Source organism: Propithecus coquereli, unplaced genomic scaffold, assembly GCF_000956105.1.
Source record: "Propithecus coquereli isolate 6110/MARCELLA unplaced genomic scaffold, Pcoq_1.0 Scaffold15, whole genome shotgun sequence".
Taxonomy (NCBI): Eukaryota; Metazoa; Chordata; class Mammalia; order Primates; family Indriidae; genus Propithecus; species Propithecus coquereli.
The window spans coordinates 4,183,473-4,204,824 of record NW_012139413.1 but is presented as its reverse complement, the minus strand read 5'-3'; the positions used below and the strand labels follow the sequence as shown (position 1 = coordinate 4,204,824).

Genomic DNA, 21,352 nt, shown 5'->3' with positions numbered 1-21,352 from the left:
GAAACTGCGTTAGAACCACGGAAAGGAGTCTAAGCAAGCGACCTACAGAAACAGATAAAGGTATTCTGCCTTCCTCGGTTCTCTGCTTCCCCGGACTCCGCCTGGGAGGAGGTTCCCAGCACTCCTGGGTGGAAGAGCAAAGAGTGGGTGTCACGCCAGGATCCAGCTTTGCTAACTACGGGTTCTGTTTCCTCTGCCTGCGCACTGAGTCTTCCTGTTAGTAAAATGTTGAAAAGGCAGTTAGGGATGCTTGTTTTGATAAACATTTCTGTAACTTTCACGAACCAGAGAATTGTAAGGCTATACAAAGGACGAGGCTTCCTGGTTATGGCTTTTTCTCTCTTTAGCATCCTTCTTTCCCACAGCATGCTCTAGATATAGATCTCTAAGAAGCCCTATGTGATTGTTTCTTTAACTACATACGGTTCGTTTGTTTGTGGTAGAGACGATGGTGTCTCGCTATGTTGCCAGATTGGTCTTCAACTCCTGGCTTCAAGTGATCCCCCCACTTAGGCCTCTCAAAGCGCTGGGATTGCAGGTGTGAGCCACAGCCTACCTTTTCATATTATGGGTGAGGTGGGGGAGGATTAAACCAATTTTGGGAGGCCTACCTAAGAGAGAATTTACTGAACACCAACTAGGCAATATCATCTCAGTTAAACATTCACAGTAGCTGCTAACCGTAAGTATCACACAGATAAGGAAACTAAAGCTGGATATCTTGAATCCAGAGGTTGGATTCAAATTCATGTTTGCTTAACTCCAAAGTCCAAGCCATTTTCATCCCCTTATTTGATATTTGGCTTCGAATAGCTGTTATTGGGGATTATAGCAAGAGAATGACAAGGGAGGGAGGCCTGGTTTTCCTTTCCACACACTCTGCTCTCTCTTCCAATCCTTTCTTCTTAATCTGTTCTCCCACCCACTGCCACTCACTCCCATCCTTCCAACCGTCTTTCTCAAGCATGCTGCTTGACATACCACTGTTCACACAACTTGAGCTCCAGGATTACAGAAACAGGTTAGAGGACTACACCAGCAGACTTTCCTGAAAGAGCAGCAGGGGTTCAGGAATCCTGGAGAATTCGAGATCACATGTGCTTTCATATTTAGAGTTATACTATTGAGTTTTAGGGCTGGAATACCTTAAAGATTATTCAGCACCATTGTTTCACAAGGAGAAGTTGGGAACCAAAAGATGGTCATTTGCCTAAGTCATATGATTAAAAGTTAGGATTAGAACCCAGTTAACTTGATTCCAGGGCCAGTGTCCTTCCCACTACTCCATGATTCTTCTTGAAATAGTCTTCCATGCTGCCTCCTTTGATTATCTTTGACAAGAACATCAGCAATCATAAACTGTATTCAGTAATATACCACAAATACAAACACCTAAAATACAAGAAGTCCTCTTGGCTACTTCTTCTTCCAGTTCTTTCTCCTCTGGTCCCACTATTCCAGTGTTATCTGACTCAATACACCTGAGAGATATGACCCACCTTTCTCAGTAAGAGTTTTCTCTATGGCAGCAATTCACAAATGGGAATGGTGGTATGTAACTTCTCGATTTGCCCTTATGTTGTCTATATTTCCTTTTCTATGACCTATTCCCCAAAAAATTTTTCCCAACATTGATTACCTGAAGCAGCTTCCCACATTCTCCTAGGGACTTAGAAGAGTCTCTAAAAAGATGTAGGCATAAATAATGATCATTACAAGTGCTAATATATATAAAATGTTCGCCACATGGTAAGCACTATGCTAAATTCTTATATCAATCATTTCATTGAATCTTCACAGTTCTATCAAGTAGGTAGCTTCATTAGAAATGGTCCTAGAGCTCTAGTGCACTCTAACATACAGCAGAACCTGATGTTCTGTTCCTATCTTCTTGCTTCTCTTTCCAGCCCATAGTAAAATCTCATCTTCATTAATTTGATTTCTGTATTGAATTGATAGTTCTGTCCCAATCCAATACATAGGGTCTAGAAATTCAAATTCATTTCAAATGACATTGTTTTGCTCTCTCATCTCTTAATATTTACCACAACATATTCTCATTTGTTATTGCTTACTTAAAAATCCTCATGTGCCTTCTTATTGCTAATGCCAACATCCTGCTTCAAGTTCCCTCTAAAGCCAATTAAGACATAACTCATAATTAAATATGTAACATCTATTGTACCCTCTCTAGGTGATCCTGCAAGAATGTTATTGATGAGGTACCCTGGGCTCTGTGAACAAGAAATTAAACTGTCTAGAACTACTTTGTCCAACATAGTAATCACTGGCCACATGTAGCCATTTACATTTAAGTTTTAATTAAGTAAAATTTTAAAAATTAAAAATTCAGTCCCTCAGTAACACTAGCCATGTTTCAAGGGTTTAATAATCATATTTGGCTAATGGCTACCTTATTGGACAGTGTAGATATAGAAAGTTTTCATCATTGCAGAAAGTTCTATTGGACAATGCTGTTTTGAAACAACCTCACAGCAACCAAGAACTAGGAATTGGGAAAAGTAAGGACCTACTCTTATTGAAGCTTCTTCCAAGAAAGGAGAAAAAGCCACTTATGCCTAGTATATCCCCAGCAGCCCACAGATGCCCAGGACAATTAGGCTAGCAAGGAGAGTACATGTCTCAGGTCTTAAGGAGCTGGTTACTTCAGAGGTTTGCTTCATATGGATTCCATTTTACTATAAAGTAAAATGTTCTATGAATGGGATCTGCTGGTTTCCTGAATTTCAACTTAGAAATGATCCAAAAGTTCTTATTCAAAATTCAAGTTCATATATCACACATATATGTGATAACATGTGTGTGTATCTTATCTTCGTAAGCATAGTATGATAAACATGGAAAGAATTATAAGACTTAGAGTCAGTAGTACATGTGCTACTTATTACTTGGTGACATTATAAGGCCCTCTAGAGCTCCATTTCTTCACCTGCAAAATATTGATGAGAATTGCCATAACTGTGTCAAAAGGCTATTGTGAAACTCAAAGTGTAGGTATATGAAAGTACTTTGTAAGGAGCATGACTGAATCTGCAGTGGTTGATCATTTTATATACATATGGTATGGTCAATATGCAAATAGAGTATTTTAAGCTGAATGCATTTCTAAATGCTTTTAATCACTGATATGAATGTATTTTGCCTTTGTTGTCATTTATTTCACTGAAGAGTGGAATGTTGAAGAAAAATAATTTTAGTTGTTGAGATTTCTGGTTGGTCAGGTTCCAGCAACTGAAATACTGTGCATTGTTTGTGGTTTGGTTTATTTGGCCCTGAACATTTCTTTCTCAGGATTAAAAATTTTTTTTTTAACTCGGAGGTCTCAGTGGTTTGAAACAGCATTTGCCTTTTAACTAATAGTTTTCTTTTTTTTTTTCTTTTTTCTTCCATGAGTTGAGAGAAGGCATAACTAATAGTTTTAAATTAATTGTCAATAATTATCCGGTCATGGTAATAGGAGTTCAGAGATAATTAAAAAAGTATTAGGGATATTCTTCAATATGAGTTGGTGAGAGAGATAATTTAAAGGAAATATTTTTACTTATTACTAATTAAAATAAGCTTCTACCCATTCTCATAAATCAGTGAGAATAAGATTAATTCTATATCGTCCATTGATTAACTGAATCTTTGAAGTTGCATTAGGGATTCTAACCTTAAATAAGGAGTCTTTGTACCATTCATTCTCTAAGGTAATATCTGTTGAGGTTATGAGTAGAACCTTAAGCATCTGGCTAACATTTACTCCCAAACCTGGCATCTGTTGCCTATTCCTGCACCTTGATCTATGCTAATTATGCCTCAAGTAGGAGTGCCTTTCAAATGCAGCCATACCTTATATAATGGCTCACCATTTTGATACTTAAATATTTTTGTCTTACAACACAAAAGCTAACACAAAGCTCAGACATTGTAGGCAATAAGCCTGGAAATGAAGCTATTCCATCGGATGATTCTTAATTGTATTTATTATGGTTATTACTCTTCCTGAAAGCTCAGCGAAGTCTGTTTATGTATCTATTTCTTAGCAAAGCGCTTGAGAAGGCAAGCTGAGTATGGACAAGGGCATTAGATTTTATCTCTGGTTCCGGGATCTCTAACAGGTTATTTCCTTCTTTAGGGGTCCAGTTAAGACTTTGTTAAGTGTTAACAAAGGCATGGATGGTAACTTGTAAGATGCTCTGCCAGAGAAATAGTTGAGACATACTCTTAGCCCCTGATGCTGGTCAAGAATGCCATTCTCAGGGTTTTTTTGCAAATGGAATTATATTACCAAAGGGAAAATTAGTGAGGTGTCACCTCTGGCCTCTGGTAGATCATGCTAACTTTAATAATAAATATCTTTTGTTGGGAGTCATGGTTTATTCACTGTGTGGTACTTATGCCTTGGAAAGGGGAAAATGCCGTTACCTTGGAGCTGAAAAAAGTTTAATTTTCTCTGTCTGTAGCTTAAAGGCTGTCCCTGATTTTATATCCCGAGAAATATCCAAGACTGCCCCTGATTTTATATCCCAAGAACTGAAAATGTAGCTTTGAAACACATCCATATAGCATCTGATCATCCATTTAATCAATGTTGTAATTGAGAAATGTCCTATATTGTCACAGAAGTGCTGTGGTGAAGGGTGTTTGGAACACCTATAGCATGGCACATGGGTATTCAATAAATATTTGTTGAATTCAGGCCATTGTTCCAGGTCAGTTCATGCATACATTCATCTAGCCAACCTTCTCTATCAAAAGTGAGTATTCTTTATGGGATTTTACTTTAGCAAATAAAACAGGAGGCAAACAGAGGACATCAAATCTTACCCTAACAACCACACTCTTAGGCATAAGTAGTGATGGCCAAAATAGGCTGCTCCAAGAATTATGTCTTTCTGCTTTCCTCAGAGAACAAGGGATATATCAGCCCAAGGTTTTGCATTTCACTGTGTTGAGGCAACTTCCTAAACTCAAAGCTTAAATAGAGTTGTGTGCGCTTTTCCACGTTTACCTTAAATAAATACTTGTTATTTCCTTGAGAAAGTATTTGGTTGGCCTTTGTCATAGTGGCAGTCAATTGCTATTGTTCCGAAATTCAGAAGATGCTTAGCTTAAAATGAAAGCATATATGTTAATTAGAGGAGAGTTGGTGACATCACAGTTTGACAGTTCACAGAATATTATCCCTTTTCCAGGAATAACTGAGACTCCCTTTGAGAGTTTTAACTGGTGGTTACTGATAAAAATGAAAGAAAAATAGATCACTCCATTCTATCAAGCTAATAAGCAAATGCCTAGAATTAACTGATTCTCATTTGCCAAAGGCAAAATATTCCAACCCAATAAATTGTCCTACAAATAAGCAAGCTGTTTCCATGGCCTCTTCACTTTTTAAATTTTTTTTCATTTGTTTGTTCCTTTGAATAATCTGTAAATAAAAACAATTGCACCCAGGTGTTTGAAATTCTGACAAAATGGTCTTTATAATTGGAAAGACTTAATTGTTCATTAGAGATTATATCCATACAGAATGCTATTATACCAATAATTTGTAACAATAACATACCAAACTCTATCACTTTTCAGAGGAATTGAGTCTGAGAACAGTCACCCAAATTAATAGCAGAGGCTTAAGTAAGACTTGAGTCTCTTCTCTTTCAATCTACTTCTCTTTGCATACTTTATTTTATGTATTTATTTATTTATTTTTAATTTTAGAGATAGGGTCTTGCTTTGTCACCCAAGCTGGAGTGCAGTGGCATGATCATAGCTCGCTGCAGCCTCCAACTTCTGGACTCAGGTGATCCTCCCACCTCAGCCTCTGGAGTAGCTGGGACTACAGGTGTGTGCCACCACACCCAGCTAATTTTTAAGTTTTTCTGTAGAGATGGGATCTCACTATGTTGCCCAGACTGATTACCAACTCCTAGCCTAAAGCAATCCTCCCACGTTGGCCTCCCAAAATCCTGGGATTACAGGCATGAACAACCACACCTGGCCTCTTGGCATCTTTTAACATCATTCATCTTTTCATTAGTCATGAAAACTTGTTTAGTCTATGAGTTTAACCACTTCCACCAAATTTTTATCAGAGCTTATAGGAGTAGGAAAGTGAATATATTTGACTTCAGATTATTTCCCTCTGTACCTCGAGGTGAAATAACTTCTGGTTAAGGATAGTCAACAGGTAGAAATTTCATGGGTGAAACTAAGAGCCAGAGAAAAGGATTCAAAACTCCAGAATCCTGTTGCAAGAATTTTGGCAACGATTTAACTCCTCTTACCTTCTTTATCTTCATCTCTTAAATGAGATATTTGGATTAAATAGTATTCCAGGCCCTGCAAGCTAAAACATTCTTTGGTTTTATTAAATAGCGCTAAGGGCTTGAATAATCTATATTCTGCCTCATTAAGCCCAAAGAATTACAAATAAATCAAAATTCTTATTTTTACATCATTACATATTGGAAGCTCTGAATTTCATGCCAGTACTTCACCTGGTAACAATGATGATAATGATAGCTAATATTTATTTATGTTTACTATGACTCTATAAGGTTGGTAATGTTATTATCCACATTTTACAGATAAGAAACCTGGATCCTAAAGTAGTTAAATAATTTGCCCAAATTCAAACAGCTAACAAGTTTATGCCATCATGCTACACTGACTCTATGAAAACCAGAAGTCTCTCAGATAACTGATGTGTGTCATTTATAGACCACTTACTACACAAGCCCCTTCTCTCTGGGGATTTTATATTTTACCTCCATCTTCTGGCTAGAAGAGCAATCAAGAAGGTGAATGGAACCTCAGGTTTGTGGTTCCGTTGACACCATATAGGGATCTGCATTGTCTTCCTGTAAGATGACTCTTGTCCTTTTGCAATTGATGACATTGATCAATTATTTCAATGGTTCAGTATTGAATGTTGTTGCTCTGTAGGCTGCTGCATGCAATGAGAACCACTATGCTGCCTCTTCCCAGAAAGTGTGGACAGCAACACCACCAGAAATGAATGTTAGCTGGTGCAGTACCTAGCACTGCTAAAGCTACAAAAGTTAGTCCACCACATCTTCACTGTTCACTAATCTTCTGGCTTATGCCTCCAGGTTTTTGACTCAATCTAGACAGCTTTTAAGGCAGAGAAGAAGAGCTCCCAGAATACCATTTCCTGAAGGTGGGTTGGGGTCAAGAGTAAGACTAACATTTTCAAAGTCATGTTGTGAAATTTATTTTCTTCTCATTAAACCTATGTTACCAAATTAGTCATAAATACAGTACACCGCAGTACCCATCTATTTCACTGTGGATTTCAACATGTACTAAATCTGCTAATGAGCATCCAGCATTTAACGTGGCATGCCTCATCATCTGAATGCTCTGACAGTAGCCAAATAATGTGTGTGTGTGTGTGTGTTCTTTGGCTGTAGTTTCTGGTTTATTCTTTAGCTCTAGTTTCTGATATATGTGGCTGATAAACTAGTCACATATCCTACCAACACCAAAACTAATTGTAGAATGCGTAACTCTACTTCTGCCTCTACAGTTTTCTAGATACTTTGTGGGCAGTGGGATGGTCTAGGAGTTATAAGATCTGGTTTCCAGTCTTACCTTCAAAATGTACTGGCTATGAGACTTGAGCCAGTGCCATTCTACTTCTTCAAGACTCAGTTTTCTTATCTTTAAAATAAGGGTAGTAGAATTTGTCCCTCACACCACAGGTAGGGCCAGTGAGATAGCATTTGTTAAAGCTCCTTGTAAGCCATAATGTCTATACAAAGGAAAAGGATAGATTTTCCATCCTTTCAGTCCTCAGTGAAAAATAATTCTCAAGTTGCTGATACCCAATTCTGAACCAGGGTTGACAGCCAAATCAGTGTCTTTAGGGTTAAGAAGATTTCAAATCTAAACTTACAAGTCTAGAAAATGGTACTTACAAGGAGGCCTCCTGGTTTCTTCCAAATCAATGGTTCTCAAGCTGGGGCAATGTCACCTCACTAAGGGGTATTAGTTATTGTCACAGACACTGGGAGTGGGTGTTACTATTGGCTTTTGGTGGACTGAGATCTGGAGTGCTAAATATCCTGCACTAAGCGGGACAATCCTACACAATAAATAAGTGTCCCACCCAAAATGCCAACGGCACTCTTCCTCCACTGAGAAAGTGGCTCAAAGTAATGTGCTAATTCTAATTCATTGTCCCTAATTCTCTAGCTGATGGAGACAGAATTTACTTTTGGTTTCCTCCCCCAGATGAAATCCAGCCATGTTCATGTGAAGTCTATAATAGCTCAGAAGCATTACTGGGGTTCCAATAATTGAGAAGCAAAAAATAGGGCCAGAGATCAGTGGTTTTATAATTGGCCCCCATAAGCTTCTACAAGAAGCCCCCTCCAACTTTAGCAGGGGCAAGGAGTCCCAATAGGTTAATAAGCCCATAATGTGAGACCCAGCCTAAAGGTTGGCATATAAGATCCCAAATCAGTAAATTATGATTCTGAAAGCCACCATCTTTGCAGTTTATTGAAGAAACATTGGATTATGCTCTTACTTTATGACAAGCATGGGTCTAGCTAGGCACTGGACATAAAACCCAAACCCTGCACTTAAGTCACCAATAAGCTGACAGATAGACATTAACTCCACTAATTATGTATGTAACATGACACGTGCTGTCACCCGTTATAAGGGAACCTCCAAGGGGAGACCCAGGAACAATTCACTTCCATAGAGGAAATGACAATTGAAGTGTACCTTGAATGGTACGTAATATTTTCTCAGGTGGATAAATGAGAAAGCTATTGTAGAAATGGAAACAGCATAAGCAAATGCTGGAGGTGTGACCAGAAATGACACATATGCAGGCCAATGTGCTTGCCTGGCTGAGGATGATGGGAGGTCATATTGGAGGGACTGAAGACACTTGAGTATGGCTGGGTGGATGTATTTACCCAGCCAGGAGTTTATCCTTTGGATAGGGTTTTTATGAGTATTTTAGGAATATCATTTGTATTCAGGGCTCTTGGAGTCCAATATTACAACTAGAAGGAACTTCAGAAGTCATCCCAGCATTCTCCTTTCCCTGCAATTTACAGTTGATGTAATTAAAACCCAGAGATGTTAAGAGTCTTGCCCAAGGTCAGCTAGCAAGTTTCCGGCAGTATAAGGACTAGGACCTAGTCCATCCCCTCGGTTCATAGCATTTTGCCCTGCTCTGTGCTGCCTTCAGGAATTTTATTCATTGTCTGAGCATAATCTCATGTAACACACAATATGATTATTAAGTATTTATGAAGCTCCAAGTTTTCCATTGCTTACTATTAAGATACACCTCAGTTCCTTCCTGACAACCAGGTGATAGATAAGATTCTGGGCTGCTTCTACACAAGAGCATTCTGTCCAGAAGCACACACAAACAACAGTCCAATGCGTGGGCATGACACTCTTCCCCTGTATCACATGTCCTCCCCTGCCTCCTCATTTCAAACTGCCAGAGATTATGGAGGCACAGCCTGAACAGAAGGCATCTTAATCTCTGGGGATTCTGTAAATAATATGCTGTTCATGCTTGTGCATAAATGATCACAGCCTCTCTATTTTCTAGATGAGGGAGCCTTCAGAAAGATGAAGCTGCCCGAACACAGAGCATATCCGAGATAGGATTTCAGACTCCAGAGTTTCAGCGCTCTTTGTAACAGGGTTGAATTTTTCACCCATCTGAACACTCCTAATAATTTATCCAGGCTTATGGTCTTAAATTTCACCTCATAGACAAGTTAGTCTGTGCTTATTTAGGTTTCCGAGATCGGTTATTTCCCATTTCCCTTTCTCTCTGGCCACCTTTCCTCCACCCCTCATCCAATACACATCCAGTAAAAACCACCTAAGCTAATCCACTCGGTTTACAGAAATGGGAAACTGAGACCCAGAGAGGAGAAGCCACTTGCCCACATTTGCACAGCTAAAAGCAATCCTGCGACTTGATTTCCTGACTCCCAGTCCAGTGCTTTTCCCTTCACACCAAACTGCTATTTCCCGAGGGCATTTTCGCATTCTCACACCCCTCACTGTCATTGCACAATCCCATGAGGATGGATGGAAATGACCGACTGCACTGTGCTCCAAGTTCATCCCAGGACCTTGTTTAGAATGCCCACAACTTGTTATCCCTGTGTGTATTGGTCCATCTATCACACTAAGAAGCTGATTATGGGCCAGGCATGGTGGTTCACGCCTGTAATCCTAGCACTCTGGGAGGCCAAGGCAGGAGAGTTGCTTGAACTCAGGAGTTTGAGACCAGCCTGGGCACTAGCAAGACCCTGTCTCTACTAAAAATGGTAAAAATTAGCCAAGCATGGTGGCATGCGCCTGTAGTTTCAGCTACTAGGGAGGCTGAGGCAGGAGGATCCCTTGAGCCCAGGAGTTGGAGGTTTCTATGACCTATGATGACACCATGGCACTCTACCCAGGGTGACAGAGTGAGATTCTGTCTCAAAAAAAAAAAAAAAAAAAGCTGATTATGGAAGAGATTAACACTTTATGGTCTAGAGGATACTTATGATCAATGCCATCACTAAGGTAGTGATAACCGCAGAAAACAGTGTACCCAAGAAGAAAGATGACAGGGTTCATGGCTCCCATCATTGAAGAATGAAGCAAAGTTCACTATAAGTGGCAGATTATTAGATTCATATTCCTACAGACCAGACAATTGGGTTATTGGGTGGATTTAAGTAAGATTGGTAGTGGCCAAGAAAGTGAAAAAGGACAACTGCCAAACAATTTCTTCTTCAGGGGCAAGGCATTTTGCCTGAATTGATCAGCATGATGCATTTCATTTAGTGTAGACAAAGGTTACGTTGATAGAAGCTTTTCGTAATCAATGGAACTCAAATTTTCAGTGCAAATTACTTCTGAGGAATCATTTAAAGACAAAAACAGGTGGTATTTCAGTAAAGATTATATCAAAAAGAGAAGCAAGGAAGAGGGGAAAGAAATCCAAGAACTGGCTTCTCAGGTAGGGCTTTGTCTCACTGTCTGACCGGAGTAATTCGATACAGAAACATGATTTCATCAATTCTATCAAGAGTGATCTAGCTCCAAAGAGCAAAGCCATGCTCCCAAAATCTCAAGAGACTGTTGTAAACTAGATGCCAATGTAGGCACATAGAATGGGGATGTTTGTAAGCGTTGCCCAGGTTGCTCCCTTCCTGCTATTAGGATAGTGAGAAAACCAAATGAGTGCTCAAAGATAACCTGTGGGCACAACATCAGGATTAGTGGAGTTGGAAAGTCTGATGAAATGTGCCATTCAGGCTGCAACAAAGACGAGAATTTTTCCAATTTCCACCCAAGAACCCCTTTAAGGTTATTGGAATTGTTGTGCCCTTCAAATAGAGGGTCTCGTTCCCTCCCTAGTAGTGGAGAAACTGGCAACTTCTTTTGGTAAAAGACGGAGACTTTATCTAGTCTCTGTGTAGCCCCCAGCTTCTGTTAGGATGTTGCTCCAGACATGTTGTAACTACTTAACTTATAGCCTATCTTATATCAGTGATACGTTAGTCTCCTTTAGAGAGTTCCGGTAGATGCCATGGCTTAACCACCAACTGTGAATAAATCATCCAAGTGGCTGGGTTATTTCTGTAAGGGATAAACCTCTGGTACTTTGTGTTAATTCTGTTTATTCTGTTTCAGAGGGTTTCACAATCTGGCCTTGCTCTGAGTGCACCTCTGGTTTATCCTTGTCAGTAATCTCCATGTGCGGACCCTGACATTTGAAATATATTGAGTGTTAGTCACTCTCAACATAGTCATGGGGTGGCTATGACTCATCTACAAAATGCTGAAGGAATCGACTCTCAAAAGTATTTTTAAAAATCAGACAACATTGTTACCTCTAAAAGAGGCCAAACAACCATTTTGACTATTTTTATTTTCCCCTTGAGCTGACTGGTTACCCTCATTCCAAGTCAGAACAAACTACACAGACAGTTTGGGATTCATTTTAGGTTCTGTTCTAGTCACAAAGACTTTTGACACACTTTCTATTCCAGCATCAGAACACAGAGGAAGAAAACATCTGAATGAGTATACATCATATGTCAGAAATAAAATTTTAGTACAGACAGCTAAAGCATGCCACTAGAGAATTTAACCATCAAAACAGAAACAAGACTTCCCTGTTTCCACACTATCTTAGTGAATAGCCTCTGTTCTTCCTTTCTGCCCCCAAGTCTATTCCAACCTACAATTATAAATAGATTTTCTGATCCCATCACAGTATATTAAGAATCTAGGGGGGAAAAAAAAAGAATCTAGGGAACACTTGTCATTTGAGCATTATGATGTCATCTCTTTACACATGTGATTTCAATATGGCAAATGTTCTTAAAATCAAGGACAATGACATAGCTGTATTGTAATACTTCTGATAGTAGTAATCGCTCACATTTACTCACCTAATCCTATGAAGTAGGTACTATTATCCTCATTTTACAGATGAGGATTATAGAATTTGAATGACTTACCCAAGGTCTCACAGCCAGGAAGGGCTAGGGTAGAGACTCTAATGCCATGCCATTTGACACCATGATCTGCCCATCTATGCTACCCATCCACATTTTTAAATCCTCTCTGAAACACTGAGGACACCTCTGAAAGGCCACTCCTAATGCATCTTATTTAAGTGCATGGATGATAAGAATGACTTTGTGGGTCTACTGTCATTGCCTTAGCAGAGAATTAGGCCCAGGAGTTCAAAGATTTGGTGTGGGACTTTGGGCAAGTCATACTTTTTGCAGGACTTAGTCATTCCTGCTAATACAGTAATAGCGCTTTATTCATTACTCATTTCATTATTCATTTACTCATTCAATAAATATACTAAAAATTAAAGCTACAATGGGGGAAAATAGACTAGAAAGTGTTCATAAAAATAAGAACCATTGTCCTGAATATTGTTGTTAAAATGAAAATAACATGAAGTCCCAATTGCCTAAGGTATATGGAGGATTGTCTTCAAAATTGGTTGTTTTGGTTTAGTTTTCTTAATCAGTGAAGCGATTTGAATTCTTCTCATGTAATTGTCAAGGAAGTAAAATTACAGGCCTAAATGACCAATGTAATACAAGTTACTACTTACAAAAGCAAAGGCCTAGATCTTCAAGGTTCCTGTGAGTTGTTTGTGGAAGACAGATTCGTCCTAAACTGTCAGTGATATACTCTGCATCTCAAGACTTAAATTAATTTTCTAGAAGTTCAAGATACATCTTCATGTGCCAGCAACTTGTTTCTTTCAGCAAAGGCTGAGATTTTTTGATTACCCCAAAGCAAAAATATAGTACAGGAAGGCTAATAAGTTGTAATGGGAGAACTGATAGCAGAAGTGATATTTATGAAACAAAACAGAATGGGAGTTTAAAAGGAAGGCAAGCAATCTGAAAGGCCATTTTGTTCGGTTTAAGAGAATTCTAAAGTTTAACCTTTCTGATGGACTGGAGAATATTAAGGAAATGTTGAGTGAGAAAGTAAAAGAGAAAATTAAGCCAACGGTAAAAGGATAGAAAGAGATTACATTCATTTTAAAGTACTCTCTACTGTGGAGAAGGTTGGGGTATAAGGCATAGGGCATTTGCTGGGCAGTGAGAAGTGAAGATGCATCTTCTTCCCCCAATCAAAGCTTTTACTAGTGTCTGGGGCTTGGGAGTAAGAAGTACACACGAATAAATAACTGGCTCTTTCTCAGTTCTAAGTCATTCAGTTTGTCCCCAATTTTCAGAATCATTTGCAAGAGCCATTAATTAATGGATCCCAATTGCACAAAGCCTGGAGGCCTAATTTAAATACAAGAAACTGTTTGGGCTTTAAGGTGATTTTCTCCTCTTAAGACAAGGGACATCAAGCCTTTCCTAGCATAAAAAGACAAACAAACAAAAAAATCAAGAGGAAACCAGTCATTAGAAAAATGAAACAAATCTGCCAGCTTAATCTCACAGCTAAGCTTGTATGCAGGGCCAATTTCTAGTCTAGCAGAATAATGTCACTTATACATTGGAATGTTTAAGGTGTAACCCATGGCATGAAGGCATCACATCACACAGAGTGGTCTATTTCAACTTTGCTTTAAATGTTAAAGCAAAAGTCTCAGGATTGTGGGGTTTTTTAATGAACTCTAAGGTGATCCTCACCAGAATTTGTTTTGGGCTCAGCTGCTTGCAGCTTTGTAGAGAAGCATTTTATTATAAGCTCAATGGCTGTAAAATGAGTGAAACTCATCTCTCTTGGACCTTGAATGCTGAGCTACGGGGATTAGACTTTAAGCCACAAGCAGTGAGAGCCACTAAAGGCTGTTGTGACTGAGAGAGTAACAGAAGGTTCTGACAACAGTGAGTGGGATGGATGAGGGAGGAGGAGAAGGAGGGGGCAGTGAGAAAGAGAGAGAGAGAGAGAAAGAGACTGCAAATAGAAAGTCAAGTCAGGAGATTACACTGTGAAAATTGTGCAAGAAAACGAACATTTCATAGCTGTAGAATCAGGAGCTATTGTTGCTATTTGTTGGCTAGTGTTGTAGTGTTGAACCATGTCATCCAAATCTTGTTTGAAAAGAGCACAACTCCAAAGACTGAGGGAGAGAGATCACCACTTCTCTCTTTGGCTTCACACCTGATGTCCGTTGCCCCTGTTTCTCTCTCAGCTGTCAGGAGCCACTCCATTTGTTGTAAAAGGATTGGCAGAAATGAGCAGAGGTACAGAGACGGAGAAAAACCCGGTAAGATTTGCATGCCTGGAACCAAAACACTGCCAAGGAAGCACCCAGAGAGGTGGAGCTGGGTGGTGGTTTCAGCTCAGCTCTCCTCCAGCTTGTGTGAGCCTCACCTCACACAGGTCCCTTTGCTTCTCTGGGCCTGAGATTCCTCTTCTGTAAGACAGAAAGGCAACCATAGATGATTGCCATGGTTCTTTCCAACTTGAAAATTTAAAATATCAGCAGCATATTAATAATTTAAAGATGGATTGCATGGATCACATTCAATTCAATCCAATTCCAGGATGGCCCACTCTACAAAATGCCAAAGCTCCTAAGGGCTTGCTTTCCTCACTTTATTTTTCTACCCTCCATTTCTTGGCTTTTTGCCATTACTTTTCTGCTGTAGTATTTTTCCCCTTTTCCATTTTTTTCTTCATTTTCTAGTGACAGCAGGGAAGGGAGTGCTTCGATAGGACAAGAAGCTGAGGTCATCAGCTGATCCACAGGACAAGGAGGGACCAAGGCCCAGACAGCTCTTTCCCACCCCGCTCTGCTGGTGACCCTCAACCCTGCACCAGCAAGCAGAGGAAGTTGAACTCAGTCTCCCTTCTGACTTATTTTTTCTCCTTTCTCCACCAAGCTGCAGGCTTCCACGTGTTCTAGACAAGTCTCCTCCTCACGGCCTACAGGCCAACCAAGGTGACTGTTGTCACTCCCTTTTCCTGGGATAAGTATTAAAGAGAGAATCAATTTGCACCAATCTTTCTCCAGCTCAGCTTTAAAATAACCACCATGGACACATGCACATGAACACACATAGCTCCAGCCTTCTATCTGCAACTGCCTCTATTTAATCTTGGCCTGCTCAAATCCAGCAGGTCAACAGAGCCATGGCAGCCTCCCTCCCAAGGAGAGGACCAGACCCTGATTAGTCCCTTATTTTTTAGTCCCCTTAGCTACTATTGCCTTTGAGAACCATCACCTCCTTGCAGCTGAGCTGAGGCAGGCTCTCCTTTACCTCGCTACCCTCCTCCACACTCACTCCCAGCCCAGGAACTCCTACTCACTGCTTGTGTGTCTCACCTCCTATGTCAATCTGGTTCTCTTTCTTTTGAAACGACTGAAGTTGACCTTGAAATATTAAGTGAAGGAAAAAGAACCTATTTCTCCTGGTCTTCAGAACCTAAGGAGGCTAGAGATTTCCTCCTAACAATTCAGGATTCTGCAGCAAGAACAAGATTACTGAATTGCTAGAAATCCTAAAACAAAAAATAAAAACTGAAAAAAACCACACTCAATTCCCAAGATAGGTCTACGGAAAGCCCAAATCTACAAAGCTGGAAAGATGGGGAAGAACTTAGTTTCCAAAGAAGTGCCATCGATAGTGTAAGTTACATTAGAATTAGAGGTAGCAGTTGGTCTACCCCCAACACCTAGAGTAATAATAACACTATCTGAGCTTTATTCTGGTATGTACTAGGCATTTCATATCCATTAACACAAATTAGGGCAGCAATCCTACAAGGTAGATATTATTAATCCTCATTTTTTTTTAGATGAAGAAACCATGATTCAGAAAGACTATAAACTTGTCACAGGTAGGACAAGGACTCTAACTCAGACCTGTCTGACTGCAGAGACTACAGGCTTTGTAGAAGACCATGTTGCCTCTGCAAAAGGGTAAACTGCTAAAATGTAAACTTTATAAAATAAAACCAAAATCAGTGAACTGGAGGGAGACCCATGTGTCCTGGGACTACTGCCTCTAACTAGCAGCATGTCCCTGGGCACATCTTTTGGGTTTCAGTTTCCTTTTATATGAAATGAGAGTGTTGGATACAATTATTTCTTCTAGTTTCAGCACCTGGTCATGTACTTTCTAGTCCTTGCATGTCTCCTCCACAGGGCCAGCAGCTAAAATCGAACCTCAGCACAACAGATCTCTGATAACAGGAAGTACCACTCCAGAGGCTGTGGAAATGACTCAGAAAATAATTCTACTCTCCAGAGACAATCTATAATTTACATGACTGCAATTACCCACTGGTCAGGGCTGGCGTAGGTAACACACACTGTTGTTTATTCCCCCACCACTCCATGGCACTCTCTGACGACACTGAAGGGAGGATACGAGCTCCCGTGTATTTAAAAGGGGTGATGAGTCAGAAGTGATATGGGGAGACAAGATAAATATTGCACACCCACACATAGCTCTTACATGAAGACCCATCACGAGAACCTGTTAACAGTAGATAGTGCTGGAGTTATTTACTGGCAAGGATTCTTCATTTAATAAAAGGAATCACCAGGATTCCTTCCAGTAGAGTGTTTATAGTCCAGCAAAGACTGAATGTGATGGAGAGATAGATGCTAAATGTAATGTGCTGGGAATCAATGCTAACCAAATGCAGATCAAAACCAAAGAAGGAACATGTATAGTCCAATGTGAAATTCTGTTTGCAAAAGTTTCCTTTACACACAACCTTTAGGACCAGTGTTTGTTGAATTGATGTGAGTGCATCTTTTGTACAGCAGGAGGCCCATGAGTATGAATCTATACAGAGGTGCTGGGTGCACACTGGTGAGAGAGGGAGGGAGGGAGGGAGGTGGAGGCCAGATGTGAGAGAACACATTTGTGCTGAGAAAGGCATCCTGGTGGCAAATATTGTATTGGCTTTTTTTAATGGAAGGATGTTGATAGAAGGGAGGATGACACTTGATGTAATTCTGTGAGTCACCTAAGCCATCTAGAATATCAGTGGGGCTCCTTTGGTCAGCATGTTAATCAGTAAAGGGAATCTGACAGGTGAAAAAAATATTTCCTATAGCAAGGCCAAAGCCAAACAAAGCCAGGATAAGCGCTGGGAAATCTCGTTACTGCTTCTGTGGTTTACCATGTCCTGATCCATAAACAACAACACATTATCAACAGTTCCCCGTGGATAGCCTTTTAATATTTTTACCACTTTTCCATATGGTATTTTGCATTTAATCCTTGTCACAAGCCTGTGGGGTAAGCAGAGCAGATATACTAGCCTCATTTTGTAGACAGAGAAACTAAGGTTCTGAAAGGTACAATGACATATCTAAAGACATGCAATTTTTCTTTTCTTTTTTTTTTTTTTTGAGACAGAGTCTCACTCTGTTGCCCGGGCTAGAGTGCTGTGGCGTCAGCCTAGCTCACAGCAACCTCAAACTCCTGGGCTTAAGTAATCCTACTGCCTCAGCCTCCCAAGTAGCTGGGCCTACAGGCATGTGCCACCATGCCCGGCTAATTTTTTCTATATATATTTTTAGTTGTCCAGATAATTTCTTTCTATTTTTAGTAGAGATGGGGTCTCGCTCTTGCTCAGGCTGGTCTCAAACTCCTGACCTCGAGCGATCCTCCCACCTCAGCCCCCCAGAGTGCTAGGATTACAGGCATGAGCCACCATGCTCGGCCTGCAATTTTTCTATAACAGTTAATTTAAAACACTGGATTTCTGACTCCTCATCCAGTGCTCTCTCCATGAGACCCCAGTAGGAACTGAGGTTTGAAGCACCACTAACTAAATTAGTTTAAGCGGAAAAAACAACTTATATATTTTGTATGAAAATACACACATAGCAATTGCCCAGACTGGGGAATTTGTGAACAAAATAACAAATATTCATATTGGTTGTGAGAAGCTTGCTAGGTTCTATATTAACCTCTGAAAAGACTGAAACATGAGTCACGTCCTCAGGGAGCTGACCCTGGGGGCCTAGACTGCGAAGGGACTTTAGGCCACAGAAGGCATTATCAGAAGTAGTATGAGGACCAACTAAGGCCCGGAGAATGAGGAGGTGACAGAGTCAGAGGAAAGAATAAGACGTGTTCCTGCAGATGAGGGTGAGGGGAAGAAGGGGTTTTAAGACCCAGGAACAGCTACTAATGTGTGTGTGGTGGGGGAGGGGGGTGTTTCTTCTGCTATGTATTGTTGTAAGTTCCAGACACGTGGTGTAAGTGATTATATATGTGAGTGAAGCAATTCAATTTATAAGCTGAAGTAAAATAAGTCAAAATTAATTGAACATAATTTTTCACTGGAAATGAGAAATCCTGACTATGCTCAAGATTTTCTTCTTTTAGTGAGAAAAGTTGCAAATGCTAAGCCACCTTCTGCTCTTTTTGTTGTTTTCCATGAACCAAAGCCTTGGACCGTTTTGCACAAACTATGAGGGGACCTATAGAGGGGTGATGCTTGTTGTTTCTGCACATCCTCATCAACGCCTAGTGTTATCAAACTTAAAACTGTTACTTAAATCATGCTTTAAAATAGCTTCAAATACAATAATTTCTATTTCTGTGATTATTCATGAAGTCCTTTCATGTGTTTTTTGACCACATAGATTTCCTTTTCTGTGAACTGCTTGTTCCCAACTGTTGCCCATTTCCTACTGTGCTGGGTTTTTTTTCTTTATACATCTGTAGTAATTTTAAAATACATATTATTTATACTACTTCTCTGTCAGTTTTAAGCATTGAATATTCTTCTCTAGGTCTGTGGCTTTTCTTTCTTTCTTCCACCCTCCCCTTTTCAAGTTCAGTTTATTATGGTGTCGAGGAGATTTACAGCTAATGCACTTATCATTCTGCTGACAGAATCCTAAACTTAAAAAGGAATTTTTCTTTCTGATTGAAGGTTTTACGATCTTCAATTCAGAACCTTGAATTAAAGATTGTAAAATTGCTTGGGCAAATGTAGACCTCCTGTACCATTTCTCTTCACCCCTGATAGCAAATGTAAATTTTATTTCAAACGGGAATTTAGTTGGGATAATGCCTTCAGTCATTCATTTCTTATGAAATTACTGATGAGAAAAATTTTAACAACAACAAAAAAGAGAGCTATGGGGATTTGCTTTATTTAATACTGTTGTGTCCTTCCAAAAACATTTGGTAAAACAACTTCCATGTTTTAAAACCAAAAGAAATCACTTACCTGGAGGTGACTCTTAGCTGGGCCAGAGAGGTGGCACAGACGGAGCAGGACCTTCCCACCTCTGAGACGCCAGCGGGCTCTAAGTGCGTGTGCACCTTGTGTGAGTCAGAGTTCCACTGCAGCCAACTGCGGTGCAGCCTCCCGAATTCAAGCGAAACTGAGGGAGAGAGAATCTATCTATCAGTTGAATCTATTTGTTTATTTTTAATCCAAGTATCAGAATTTATAATTTTTTTTAAATCTATGGCATTTAATGAGAACATGGATTAATCAATATTGCTTTCTCAAATAATGCAAACCAATGAGTGTTCAGTTATGAAAATAAACTTGACAGAAGGGAAAAAAATGAACAAAAAATTACTCTGAGAATGCTATATCTCTTACATAAAAATAATTTAAAACTGGCCTAATGGCAGATGTGTTAAAGTGATAGGTTATAGGTCTTTTTCCCACTTAATAAATTTTCTGTAATAATAATTATCAACTATTATTTTTATAGTAACAATTTTTAAGGAAAAGAGGTAATGTATTTCTGAAATCAATTAGTCCTATTGGTTGAGAGAAATACATCTTTTCTGATACTCAGAAGACAATCACTTTCAAAGTCAGTTTTAACTTAATAACCGTCTACCTCTCTGAAAGATTTTATGATTTTTCCCCTGAACAAATCATCTAAAAGTTGAAACAACCCTTTGAAACCACTAACGAGCTGTTTAAATAGGTCCTCTATCAGTATTAGTATTGGCAAATGATAGGAACATATTAATTAGTGATGTTGTGGCATACAAGTTTAGAAATCACTGTCATTGAGGGTTTTATGAAGCAAGCTCCCAGGCATTTGGACTCCTACGGCAACCTCCCAAGACGATCACTTGACCGGGCGGTTACTAGCGTGAGCATGAAAATCAGCAGCTCACATCCTTCAGTGGAGCAGACCCACACACAAGAAGAACTGTTGATACCAGGACTAAGCACTATTGTAACAGGAAAGAATTACCACCCCTTCTGCTTAGGTGTAAGGAGAAGCTTAAACAAGCCATTTTTATACTATAACCTTATATTCATAGCCAGTGAAAAAGCCCCGTTATTGAAATCCAACTTTGTAATTCTCTTCAGAATGACATTATAGGAAAAATATCATGTTTAACTCTGTCATTTGACATTTTTCTTATGAATTCGGTGTGTTTTCTATTTGAATTTCAGCCACACGGTCTTATTACTGAGCTACTCACATCTATCTTGGTGATCTGAAAATAAAACTGGCTATTTGCCCAGATTATCTTGGTGTACAAAACACAACAAGTTAGAAGCAGGATGGGGATTTAGAACCTGAGAATTATAAATCTGAAAGGGAGTTTAAGTAGTTAACCACTTCCGCCCTGCCCCTTTATTTTCTCAGCTGAGAAGGCTAAGGTTCAGAGCAGTCCTGCCTGACCTGGTGGTTGCAGATTCCCATTGACTTTAACCACAGGACATGGCAGTACTGAGACACCCTAGGGAACGTCTGTATTCCAGACAGACTCCTTCTTGCCCTCAGTGTGTAGTGTAACGCAGTTTCCGCCTTGCTAGTCAGGACCGATCAGCCCAGCCAATACAGTAACCCACTTCCTTGCCTTTTGTTTCAGAGGCATGC

The 21,352-nt window shown here is 39.7% G+C and overlaps 1 protein-coding gene across 1 annotated transcript in view; it reads left to right on the top strand.

Annotated features, from left to right (window-relative positions):
- SLC7A14 (solute carrier family 7, member 14) overlaps window positions 1–21,352 on the top strand; it is a 106,330-nt gene that overhangs the window by 1,387 nt on the left and 83,591 nt on the right. The gene's annotated exons all lie outside the window — the stretch shown is intronic.